Source organism: Stegodyphus dumicola, chromosome 11 (assembly GCF_044657685.1).
Source record: "Stegodyphus dumicola isolate Sdum_Otavi_A_Nest chromosome 11, ASM4465768v1".
Taxonomy (NCBI): domain Eukaryota; kingdom Metazoa; phylum Arthropoda; class Arachnida; order Araneae; family Eresidae; genus Stegodyphus; species Stegodyphus dumicola.
Window position 1 is genome coordinate 107,546,674 of NC_140778.1, and position 13,422 is coordinate 107,560,095.

At 28.4% G+C, this 13,422-nt stretch overlaps 1 protein-coding gene and 1 long non-coding RNA gene across 2 annotated transcripts in view; one reads left to right on the plus strand and one right to left on the minus strand.

Moving 5' to 3' along the window:
* Positions 1-13,422, plus strand: part of LOC118183583 (AMP deaminase 2-like) — a 71,497-nt gene that overhangs the window by 27,682 nt on the left and 30,393 nt on the right. The window lies entirely within an intron of this gene.
* On the minus strand, positions 3,072-8,930 carry LOC118183584 (uncharacterized). Its single transcript, XR_004757261.2, has 4 exons — positions 8,817-8,930; positions 7,630-7,739; positions 5,429-5,471; positions 3,072-3,296 (listed from the first exon to the last, which is right to left on the minus strand). It is a non-coding gene; the product is annotated as an uncharacterized LOC118183584 (long non-coding RNA).

The following is a 13,422-nucleotide window of genomic DNA, read 5'->3' on the forward strand; positions in this document are numbered from 1 at the left end:
CCACATGGACTGTGTATGATATACAGAACAATAAAGAAAGGCTGTTGAAATTTTACAGCAACAGTGATTCTAACACTGGAAATCTTTAAATGAGGCGAAATCGGCAAGCCTCGATGCTGTCTTGTACAAGTGGTTCTGGCAGCAGCGGAGTAATAGGGTACCTATTTCAGGACTATTCCTGAGAGAAAAAAGGAAGCAGATTCATGCTGATTTAAAAATAGAGGGGTCTAATGTAAATGAACAATATAGTATAATAAGTTTATATAGGTAATAATAATTTAATGCATATAGTTATTGTATTAATGTATATAATAATTTAATTAAACGTATCTAATATGCCTTATTTATTTTTCACTTTTAGTCTGAATATTATTTTTTCTGTCCTGAAATCTTAAAAATCCTAAAATCCGCACGAAATCTGGTCCCAAGCGTTGCGGATTTCTGAACTTCTACCCCAGGCAGCATGCATTCGTAAATTGCACGAGAAAAATACGTGCAATTTACGAATGGCCTTTCGTATAAAAAATGTTCAAGTTGAACGTAAAAATATCATAAAAAGTGTCCAGTGGCAATTACTAAATATTTACGTATATTTTTACGTTATACTATACGTAACTTTTACGTAAAATTTAGGTATATTTACGCGAGAGACTACTGTTCATTCGCTACTTTTACGTATAATATATGTAAATTTCAGGGATTTACGTATATTTTTAGTAAAAATTTACGTATATTTATCGCATATACGTAAATCTCAATTTTTTGCTTCACGTATGCGTATATATTTAGTAAAAATTTACGTAAATTTCCCCGATTTTTTACTGTATATAAACGTATATATTAGGTAAAAATTAAGGTAGATATTCCCCGTATTTTACGGTACAAAAACGTATATATTTGATAGAAATTAACGTATATATTTCCAATACAAAAACGTATATATTTGATAGTAGTTGACCTAAATCTTCCCTACGTTTTCTTTGCATATGCGAATGACTGGTAAAAATTTAATCCGATGGATTCTCCACTTTACTGTGTATAAATGCACATTTTTTGGTAAAAAATTTGCGTAAATCTCCAATTACCTTTTCACTGCATTTTTCATAAAATGTACTTATTTTAATCTCATATTTTTTATATAAATTTATGCAAAAACTTTCTGTATGCTATGATTAAAAGGTAAAATAATTTTTATATCAAATTCTTACATATCTGCCTTTTAGTTATGTACAGCAATATGGAATATATATAACTGGAAAATTTAAATGCACTAGTAAATGAAAAAAAAAAAAAAAAATTCTATTAAAAAATTATGTAACACTTAAAGGCTGAAAATTACTTTTAATATTTCATTTCAAAGTGACTACAAAATATGCAATAAATTTTGTAAACATCAATTCTGTGTTTTAAATCAATTAATGCTATCGTTCACTTGCATTTTTGTTTACTAAATTCATTTCATAAATTTAAATTTAGTAAACAACTGTAGCAAACAGTTGTTTACTAAATAACACTTTAAATAAATTATTTGCTTTTCCGAAGGACATTTTCTTATGCCATGTAAATGAACGATAGCATTAATTGATTTAAAACATAGAACTCAGGTTTATAAAATTTATTGCATATATTGTAGTCACTTTTAAATGAAATATTAAAAGTGATTTTCAGCCTTTTAGTGTTATGTAATTTTTGAATAGAAATTAATTTTTTTGCATTTAAATTTTCCAGTTATATATATTCCATATTGCTGTACATACCTAAAAGGTGGATATGTAAAAATTTGATATTAAATTAATTTTATCTTTTAATCATAATATGCAGAACATTTTTGCATAGATTTATATAAAAAATAAGAGATTAAAATAAGCACATTTTACGAAAAATGCAGTAAATAGGTAATTGGAGATTTATGCAAATTTTTTACCAAAAATGTGCACTTTACACAGCAAAGAGGAGAAGACATCGGACTAAATTTTTACCAAAGTCATTCGTATATGCAAAGAAAACATAGGGAAGATTTAGGTCAATTATTATCAAATATATAAGTTTTTATACCGTAAAATACAAGGAATATCTACGTTAATTTCTATCTAAAGTACAATAGTTAATTAACAAATTCAGTAAATGAATGTAGCACAAAAGAAAACATCATACGTTTAGATTATTTGAATGAGTGTGCTAAATTTTAAAATTGTTAAATATAGACCAGGAAATTGTATAAAACTTACCTTTTCCAATAGTTTACCAAGTTGACTTTGTTATTTTCCTTGAAGATGAATGTTTAATGTCACAAATATTTCATTCATATCTTCAGATAATACACAAATATATACATATTTATTTATTAAAATTCAGTTTATCTTAAACATGTTAAAGAAAATATTAATTTGCATGCAAGTTAATCGAGTAGCTTCTGTTTTAATTACACACAAAATTATGATATGTAAAAATTTTACATTTATCAGTCAATCTTGCAATGTATTGTAATCTATTATTGTTGTCTTTTTCAGTTTAAAATTTTATAAATATATTAGATCAGTACTAAAAGTTCACCTCTACAAAAGAAATGCTTTATTGAGGTATTTTTAAAAAGTTCCCTTTTACAAGGTAACTGTTAATTTCATAAATAAGTTCATAAAATTATGCAAATTCAAAATTACCTAAATATGTTCTTTATTTTATCTTATATACCAGATAAAATTTCAAAAAGTTAATTTGTTTAGGAATATTGAATTTTTTAATATTTATCTCATGTGATTTTTTCTATAACATCATTATAAATGTGCATGTTGATGTGGACATATCAATTATTTTTTTCATCAAATAGCTTTATGGTATTAAATGATTTAAAAAGAGGCAACTGGACAAAAGAAAGCAATTAGAAGTTGGCTAATTTTTTATTAATTTGTTGTCAAATGCTGTGCATTTTAGATTATGCTCATATGATGACAATGAGTTATTTAAATTATAAAATTATTATGAACATATCCCACATAAATTAACAAGTATAAAATTTCAAGTTGTTTGAAGTATTATGAACTGTAATACTTGCAAAAGAAATACACATGAAATTAATTTAAGAATTAGGTTTATTTTACAAGTATTCAAAAACTGCAATTACTGTTAAACAATAAAAACTAACATTAAATCTGAAGAGCATATTTTTTTCAATAATAAAATTCAACATAGACTTCATGCAGCTTCGCCATATTTGTTCTATAGTTCGCTGTCTTTAATATCCTGCTCGATTTTTGTAAAAGTGAATTCTTTGTCACCCAATGTTTTGAGAACAGCTCCTAAACAAGAAAAAGAAAAATTTGTAATAATTTCACACTTCAGAGGTTTTCAGTTTTTAAATATAGTTGAAGTATTAAAAGATGCATATAAAATGCACTGAGTATTTCATATTTAAAAATTTACATTTCAGTAATTAAAAATTTAATTTCACACTATCACACAGTAAGCTTCAATTATATACCTTACACAATGCCTATAATTTCAAGTGAAAAATACTTAAGATTTGTTTAGAACTGCAAGGTTGAGAAAGTCTTTAATGGCTATGTTTGTATTTAAGTACATGAGAAAAAACTTAATTTTGTATTAATTATATTGCATTAGCCTTTTCAATTTTACTCCTACATATAGTAAAGAATATTCACTTTCTTACAGATAACTTTTTCTTAAATAAAGAGTAAGCAGAAAACTAATCACAACACTATATACATATAACAGAATACTTCATAAACATATACATGTCATTAACATACGTATATGCATTAACAGGCTATTTTACACATTTCAATAAACCAGAAACCAATACACAATCAAAAGTATTATCAGTAAATTCTTCCAAAATCAGAGCAAAAATCTTTAATTATGATAACAATGGCATCTCAGTTTGCAATATAAAATATTTCAAGTCTACATTCATGTGCATTCTAAGCAAACAGAATGCTGAATAACAATAAAATTATAAATACCATAAAAAAGTTAAGAGCCACGTAGAATGATAGCAAGACTAAATAAGTCTTCCTTCAAAAATCAATTTAAATTCAAAAATTTGCCTTCCTGTTTAACATCTCAAAATAGGGTTACTGCTTTCACTAACTAAATTTCCTGTCTTGGCAAAATAAAAATTGTCACTTCTGTTGCAGGAAATATTTGCTGCAAACTTTGTATGCAAATAATCCAGTGAAAAAATTTTAATTGTGGCTTGAATATTTTCTTTATTAAATAAATGAAAAATTGCCACATAATATTAATTTATGATCCACATGAAGCTTTTTACCTCTACCATATCATGCAGCTATTTTAAAATATATACTCTCATATAAAAGCCACAGAATTTTTTTACCAATATTAATATAGTATAAATCATTAATAAATCTTCTAAAAACAGCCCCAAATTTTCTGAATTTGATACCCAAAACATAATTCTACGTAACTATTAATGTATGCATTTGCTTGCACATACTTAAAATGAATTATACACACAAAAACTTAACATATTAACTTTAATAAATTCTTAATTAGCAGGATGACTCAGGCAAAATATGAAAGAAATCTACCTGATGGAATAGTTGTAAAAGATATATTTAAAAAAAGCTAATATTGTTTACCTTACACATAGCAGAAATTGAGTAAACTGTATGCAGCAGGATTATTTATTAGGAATAGAAGTTAGATCAAAGTACCAAAGTCACACTAAGACTTTAACCATTTGGGTGCAAAGAAGCACCTGAATTTCAAAAAGAATAATTTAAAAAAGCTAATAGAATTATATAACTTTTACAATCTAGTACAAATATTAGACACATAAACAACACTAAATGCCATTATTTACTTGCATATTTTCTTTCTTTGTGTACTTTACTCCTTAATTTTTCAGGATATGATTTAGAAACAGAGTTATGGTAAAAATGTATACTGGTAAAAAAAATATTGCTGAAACTGATAAGTCCTTTGAATTATATACTATAGTGCAAAGAGGGATGGAATATGTGACTAAATATGATAAATCAGATTACAATAACATTAAACAAATAACATGAAAAACTGAAAAAAAGAAATTTTATTTGAAATTATTTTTTAACTCATGGAAAGACAGACAGTATTTCCAACTTATTAAATTCAATTATATTTTACCTTTGTCAAACCAATATTGGTAAGAGAGTTGTATTTAAAATCGGTGCTAAGCTAAAACTGCTTTCTTGCCTAATTTTATACTATTGAAAATACCGGTAATAGTCAAAGTTATTCGTACTCAATATGTGTAAGATTATTAATGAGTTGCCAAACCTCAGTTAACCATCTAATATACTACATTCAACATTATTATTTTTCTTTTTGAATGTCAGGTTTTCATTATTTCTGCCAATATATCTGTAACAGGACATAAAGATTGAGTTAATGTAGAATAGAAAATTACCTTGCAAGTTAGCACCTTTACCTTAGTGGCAGTACTTCATTCTCTAGAAAAAACATTTTAAATTATTATACTTAAACAAAAAATTCATATTTGTTACAGCAAAACATCATTAATACAATAAACCAGAGTTGAATGCAAATCTAGTTTAACTCCATTCTTGAAAACTAGTTTATTACTTTCAATTTAATTTTAAAATAATAAAAAATAAGGTACGTATTATGATGACTACCTAGATATCTCGCCTAAACTGGCGAGGTTTAGGTTATACAGGTTATAGAGGGCACTAAGATAGAGAGTATTAATCCCACACTAGGGACTCTAACATTTGGTAGGAACAGTTTGAAAAGTGAAACAGATATTTATAGTGAACCAATGCAAAACAAAAGCAATAGTTCTTTAGGGACAAAGCCCCTTTGGACAAATAAATACGAGTAAATTAACAGCTTTTAGCTATTTTTTCTTCTTGTAAAAAATAGACATACATAATATTTTTAGAAAATAATAGTACTTTAAGCATGCAATTTCCACATATTTAACACAATAATTCATTCTAGCTCTGTTGCAATACTGGCAAAGGTACTCCTCCGTTATTAGGATGGGATTCAGAAATGTACAATGAAACCTCGAGATACGAGGAAAGTATGAGCAAAATACGAGATTAATTCGAGTAACGAGCAATGAGCCAGGCTGTTGGTATGGGTGGCGCCATTTCCCTATCCGGCTCAACTCGGGGAATCCCCTCGTCAGATCACTCAGTGTTCTTTTATATACGTGTTTGTGCACTTGCAAGTTAATTGTTTTGACATTTAACGTGAAAATAATTATTTCAAGATGCCTCGCAAGAAAATTGTTGCCTCGGATAGTGCTGCAAAGAAAAATGAGGCCATGGCCATCGATATCAAGAAAGAAATCGTAGATAAACATAAGCATGGTGACGGAATTGGCGAAGACTTGCGGCCTTTCAATATCGAAAATGTATACTATTCTGAAGAAGCAGGAAGAAATTAAGAAACCTGATGTAGCCAAAGGAATTATCATTGCTTCCAAGCACCATATAAGTACTCCTAGATGTTGAGAAGCTGTTGTTGGTGTGGATTAATGAGAATGAGTTAAAATGTTGGTAACAAAGTTAAACTATTGTTATATTATTTACCAGTGTTATTTATTAGGAAAAATTGACTTGATATTAAAATAATGATGATATAAAAATTGATATTTTTTGGGGTGTGGAACGGGTTAATTGAATTTCCATTATTTTCAACGGGGAAGCTTGTTTCTAGATACGAGAAATTCGCTATACCAGTTGAATGCTGGAACGAATTAAACTCGTATCTCGGGGTTCCACTGTAGATATGTATATGCATGTATGCGCATATACACATACATACATAAAGAATATACACATGCACACACGAGCACCTACATTTAAAAATGCATGCATATAAACACACATTTCTGAATCTCCTGATAACAGAAGAATACCTACATGAATCATAGGATTTACATTGTTCAGTTTCATTAGAATTCTTAAATGCAGAGGATTTACATTAATCAGTTTTATTAGAATTCTTAAATGCAGAGGATTTACATTAATCAGTTTTATTAGAATTTTTAAATGCAGAGGAATTACATTAATCAGTTTTATCAGAATTCTTAAATGAAATCTTCACTATCCGAAAATTCAGTTTCATTTCCAGCTGAAACTGTATCAGGACAATCTCATTTATATTATTTCCCTCTAACAACTGAACATTTTGAAAACCTTTTCTATTCCATGGAAAACTAATGCTACATTAAACATACATTTTCTAAATCTGAAAATTTTAAGTTAGCTTAGAAACTGTAATCATTCTTAAAAAAGTTTGATTTATGCAGATGTTAGATCAATAAAGTTACTTTCCTGTGAAAAAGTAATATGGCATTGAACAACACGATTTTACACATCAAGATATACTGAGTGAAAATTCCTGAAATGTTTTATTTCTTGGTATCTCTGCAAGAATTGTATAAATAAGACTACCTCCCTTTTATAAAAAAAAAAAAAAAAAAAAAAAAAAAAAAAATGTTTAGTAAATATACTATGAAGAAAATTTGTTACATTATTTACAGTTCATAATTAATAGAAAATAAAAATCATTTCTTATCTTATCAGAATTTATTTTTATCACATTCATAAACAGTACTAATTTAAACAAACATACCATTACGATTTCAATAACTATGAACTAGAAAATCCAAATCTGCATCTTTGATGGTCTAGTAGATTGGACGTCTCGTTTACTACAATTCAGCAGGGTGCTGACTCCCCAGACTGTAATATATATAGATAATTAATTTACAAGGGAAAAAGCAACAAAAATATAAACAATTTCTTGGTTTTATATAAGCATTTCTGCACATTTACAATTTAAATTTTTTTAACTATCTAGTTATATTAAAATACATGATTTTGTAAAATATCATTCAAATAATTTAAGGTATTTTAGATCAAATACCAATTTTTCAATAAATTTTTTCATGCAAGTCTAATAATCAACATAACTATCAAGTTTTGACTTCGAAAATTATGTTTAGAGAAACTTAAAGCTGCAGTAAATAGTAATAAATTTATTCAAAACTGAAAGTAAAGCATTCTTACTTTATTTTCTTTTTTTAACTATGGCAGATCTTTTAAAACAACAAAATCAAACAAACAAAAAAGAAATGCATTCATGAAAGGACTTAGGACTTACTTATTATTCGTGAAAGGATATATTTCAGTAATTACTAGTGCATAAAATTTCAGTATATATATAAAAAAAATGAACACAGATTTGGAACAAAGTACCTGTGTTTCTATGGCATAAAGTTTCCTTTTTTAATAGCACAATATCTTTGAGTTAAAGATTATATATTAAAGCAAATTTATAAAACTAAATTCAAAAATAAGAAATTAAATTATTTTTAGGGAAAACACTAAGCAAATAAAAAATTTTGAATTTCATAAATAAATGAAAGTTACATGCTTTATTTTTTGGCATAAGGTAGATAACATTTCCATAACAGATTTCTGAACAATTAGTCATGTTAATATTGCCTTTCCTTTTTCCATTAAAAGCTATTTCCTGCTTAATTACAGTATGCTTTAAGATAAATATTAAAACGTTTGAGTAAAAATAATATAACTATAAAAAGGTGAGACACATACAAAAAGGAGTGACACAAACAGTAAGAAACAGACTAGTGCAAAATTTAACAGTACCAAATCCTGAAAATGAATCGTTAGGCACGTACACAAAAGAACAACACATGGAAAATCACATTTCCTACACAGACGCTATTTATAAAATTTTATATAGGTGAAAAAGGTACGAGTATTAAACACTGAAAATATAAAATATTCACTTACTTTCTTGAAATAATTAGTAACTTCGATGGATTCTGTCACAAACGCCAATCCACGAACAAACAGTATTCTTTGCGACTTTACCATTCTTTTCGACCGCCATTGCTGAGTGCTGACTTCACAAATATCCCGCCACAACCGGAAGTAGAAAGTGTCTGCTTTGCCATTGGTCAGTGAACAAGAATTGCAACGCTTTTTTTTTCTTTATAATTAAACATATTAAGAAAGCCTCTACTGTTTGTCTATGGTAAGAACAGCTCCCGCCACGGTGTCTGGCGAGTGGCGGTCGCTATAGCAACAGGGCTAGTATATTTCAAATAGGGACGAACCAAGGGTTGCTTTATTGTTATTTTGTTTTTGGCGACTGTTGGCTTAAGGGAAGTTTATCATTCGTCTTCTCGGCTTCATTCCAGCTGCACGCATCTTTTCTTAAGCCTTATATTATTACTATTAGCTCTTTTTATTCTCGTTGTTATATCATTTGTGCTAGCATTTGCTCAAATTCGCTTCTATTTAGCTTGATTTTTGTAGTGCTTTGTTAATCGCCAATTTTTTAAAACGCCCTTCCAGTTTAAGAAAGGTCAACCTTTAAAGTCTCAGTCACGTGAAATCGTGTATAGTGTCGCAGAATTTTGCGCTTCTGAAGTTTCGGCGAACTCTTTAGTAGTTCCTCTTCCTTAAGTTTTGAAGAGCGAAGTATCAACAATGGGTGAAAATAAACTTCTGAATACACTTGGAAAGAAATGTAAAAGCCCTGCTAATCATAAATGTGAAATTTACGATTTTGACAAATGCGTTCTACGGCAGACAATACAAGACTTTTACATCAAAGAAAAGAAAGTGCCATCTGTGCGGAAATTACTGCCTGTCTTGAGGCAAAAATTAGACTTCCCATGTCAAAAAGACTCTTTGTGCAAAGTTTTGTGTTCAATGAATTTTCGTTGGAATGCGTAGAAAAAAAAAAAAAAAAAAAAAAAAAAAAAAAAAATCTTATCGAAAGACCTCACATTGTATTTTGGAGGAACAATTATTTACGCGAAATGAGAAAACTCAGAGCAAGTGAACGAACGCCACATCGTTTACATCGATGAAACATGGATTGACAGCAATTTAACTTTTAAGAAATTTTGGCAACATGATATGGTTTTGGGCGCACAGCCAGTTTCCCTTAGCAAGCCCTCCATGGAGGCATCCCTCCTCTTAGGCCTGGAGGCTTTCCGTAATCATATAAACCAACCCAAACCACTGGTAATTAAGGAAAAAGCAGTTTTGATTTTAATTCACCTTCGCTTCCTTCCGCAATTAAATTAACCAGCTTTTGGTTTAGTTTAAAGGTATGAGAAAAGAAGAAATGTTCACAAAAAGTATTTATTGAGAGCATGGGTATGTAAAAAAATGCTTTTACTTTCAAGATGATTCTATATACATTTAATGATGAAATTTTTAGTCATTATTAAAGCACAAGCAATAAATTAACAGAAAATTTTGAAATAAAAACATAGCAGAACGTCATTTAAAGACTGAAGAAATTGCTTTGAATGTTCACGGTAGATCAGCTAGAGGGGAGAACTATAAAAATTAAATTTATTTTATATTTATGAAGTGCGTCTATACTATATAAAGAGAATGGGGCAATCAAGTAGATTTCTAAGATGTCATCTATGATTTTGCAAGCAAACAAATAAACAAAAAAGAAGCAAAATAATAGCATAATTTTTTTAAATGTCGAAATTAAAATTTTTCTTCAAAAATAAACACGGATTTTTAAATTTATTTCCCTACAAGTTTATTTTTACTCATTGTACATCTAGAGGGATTGCAAATTTAGCGACTTGCACCTCACACGGCAAAATCAAAGACCGTTTCTTGACTGCAAAAGCTTTATCTACGCCATCGAATTTCATTTTCGGAAATTGGATGTCGGGGTCGACGCAAAGGGTCAACAAGCATTTTACTTGAAACTAAAACAAAATGTGAATATCGCCAAATCATCTTTAAATGCGCCAAGGTGGCAAACTCAGAAGTAAGTCTTCAAGACACCCCTACGAAAAATGGGTTAGGGCTCGTTTCTACGGCAACAGACAGCTGCAGACAAACTGGCGAGAGCTGTTCTTACCATAGACAGACAGTAAATTAGCATGTGAAATAAACTTACTTTTGCATTATATAAATTTATATTCACAGCATCTCTGTATTAAGGTAATAATTAAATTTTTCTACGAAAAATAGAAATGTCTGTATATGCGCATGCTCAGTGTATAATCGTAAATCCGGTTCATTTTTATAGCGTAAAATTAACTATGCAAATTTTGAGTTCATTTAACTGGACCCTTGTACTTATTCTGTAGATCTCCATATTAAGAATGTCTTTAACTGTTTCAGGAAAAATATAAAATATAATATAATGATTTATTTACATTATTTATTAATTTTTTCCTCATATAAAAATTATTAAAATCGCTATATCATTTTTTCCGTACATTAAACAAAATTTTAAAAAATTAGCCTCATATGATTTTTATAACAAAGATTAAAGGAACTGAAATATATGTTAAATATCAGGATTCAGCTTGCAATTTCGTAGAGTTATTATTATTATTATAAAATAAAAATATTAGTATATCTTTGATTATAATTAATGATCCTTTGGTCTACATTAAACTATTGTTCAAGAAGTTAAACGTTTTCGAGCATCTTCTGCTGTATTTATTATTATATTCCTCGACATGAAAGATTTGCTAGTCTTATTCCAATTCAATTGCCCACATTTGCTAAATAAAATAAGGAGAGTATTGTACCAAACTCAGTAAGTACACAAATTTAATATACAGCTTATTCCAGTTAAATGGGTAATAGGATTTTCATAAAAGAAATTAAATTGTGTAAATTAATATAAGTGTTGATATGAATAAAAATAACAAATTTGATATAAGAAAATAAATAAGTTATTTTGAAGATGTTTAAATTAAGAAAATGTAATTTTTTGCAAAAATGCACGTAAAGATTTAGCTCACATAGAAAAATTTTAGCCTCATATATGACTGCCCCTTTTTTCATGTTCGTGGACAAGGAAAACAAAGTGAAATGCCAGAAATACACTAAATATTTTGAATTAATAAACTTCATTTTCAATCTTTTTAGACTTCGTATAATATCCGTAAAAGTGACGAATGAAATATACCATAAAGGCAGTAGTTTCTTTCAGAACATTCGGATTCGTATAATATGCGTAAAAGTGACGAATAAAATATACCATCATGGCGGTAGTTTTATCAGTACATTCGGATTCGTATAATTTTCATAAAAATAACGTGTGGAAAATAACGATCAAGAGTTAACAGTAACTTCAGCCTTTTTCATTCGTATAAATTTCGTAAAAGTAACGTGCAAAAAATACCATACCCTTATTTCACCAAAATTATACGTATATTTTTGGAGACGTGCTGCTTGGGACTGTAGCCTCAGAACTTTGAAATTTTGTCCATGGGACAACTATAACATGTAGCTGTGCATTCCCTTTTCAGTTGCAATTGGTCACACCAAAGACGTATATCTATATCTGTCTCTCTCTCTCTCTCTCTCTCTATATATATATACACACTCACTCTGTTACCCAGCTCATTGAGCTGTTTTTTTATTCTTATATGTTGGCTGTGCATTTTTTGCTTTAAAAAAGGATTGAATTACATTGTTGTGTTCCGATTAAGTTTTTTAAGTGTTTAATTAATCTGCATGCAATAGCTGTAGAATTATCAATAATTTAAAATTTGTTAAACTGCTACTCTGCCTAACATAGTCGCCATTTGTTTACGTTTGAAACTCTTTAGTAGAATAGTGAATTAAGCCAATTTCTGCACCTTCGATGTCTTTTTGATCAGTGGGACCAAAAGAAAATTTTCAGTTTAGTGTAACGAAAAAATCTGCCTTCCTGCCTGCTGGGTGAATTGTTTGTCTTGGCATAGAAACTGTAATTTTAATTGTAAAGTTTTTTAATTTTTTATCTGCATTTGGTGTTTTATTTTATTTATTTATTTATTTTTCTGAATTTTGCAATTTTTGTTGAAGATGTTTTGAGTTTTTATGTATTTTTGCCTTGCCACAAAGTGAGAACTGAATTAATTGAATGAAAAATATATCTCTAATGAAATTCGAGGAAATAAATTTAAATGAAATTCAGCAAAAAAAGTTTTTTTTTTTTTTGTTTTTTTTTTTTTGTCCTAGACAAAGTTTTCATTGTGAATTGAAAATGGTAAAGCCCAAATTAGCTGCTTCATTCATAAAATGTGACTTTTTAATGATTTATCTGATGCTAGCTTATATATTAAGTTTGATGTATGTAATTTGAGATTCATTTTCAGTAGTTGTCAGAATTCAGTTACTAAATTATCTGTAGTTTTTCCAAACTGCAAAATGACGTTTAGTAAACTCTATATGTGTACCTTCAAAATCAAACCAAAATAAATCAATGGATAATTTAAATATACTTTAACCTAATTTATATTTATTTAATTCCAATATGCAGAAAATTGCATTTCTCATGATCATTTCTATGTAATAGCAGTTTTTTTTTTTTTTTTTTTTTTTTTTTTTTTTTTTAAGTAGATGCATT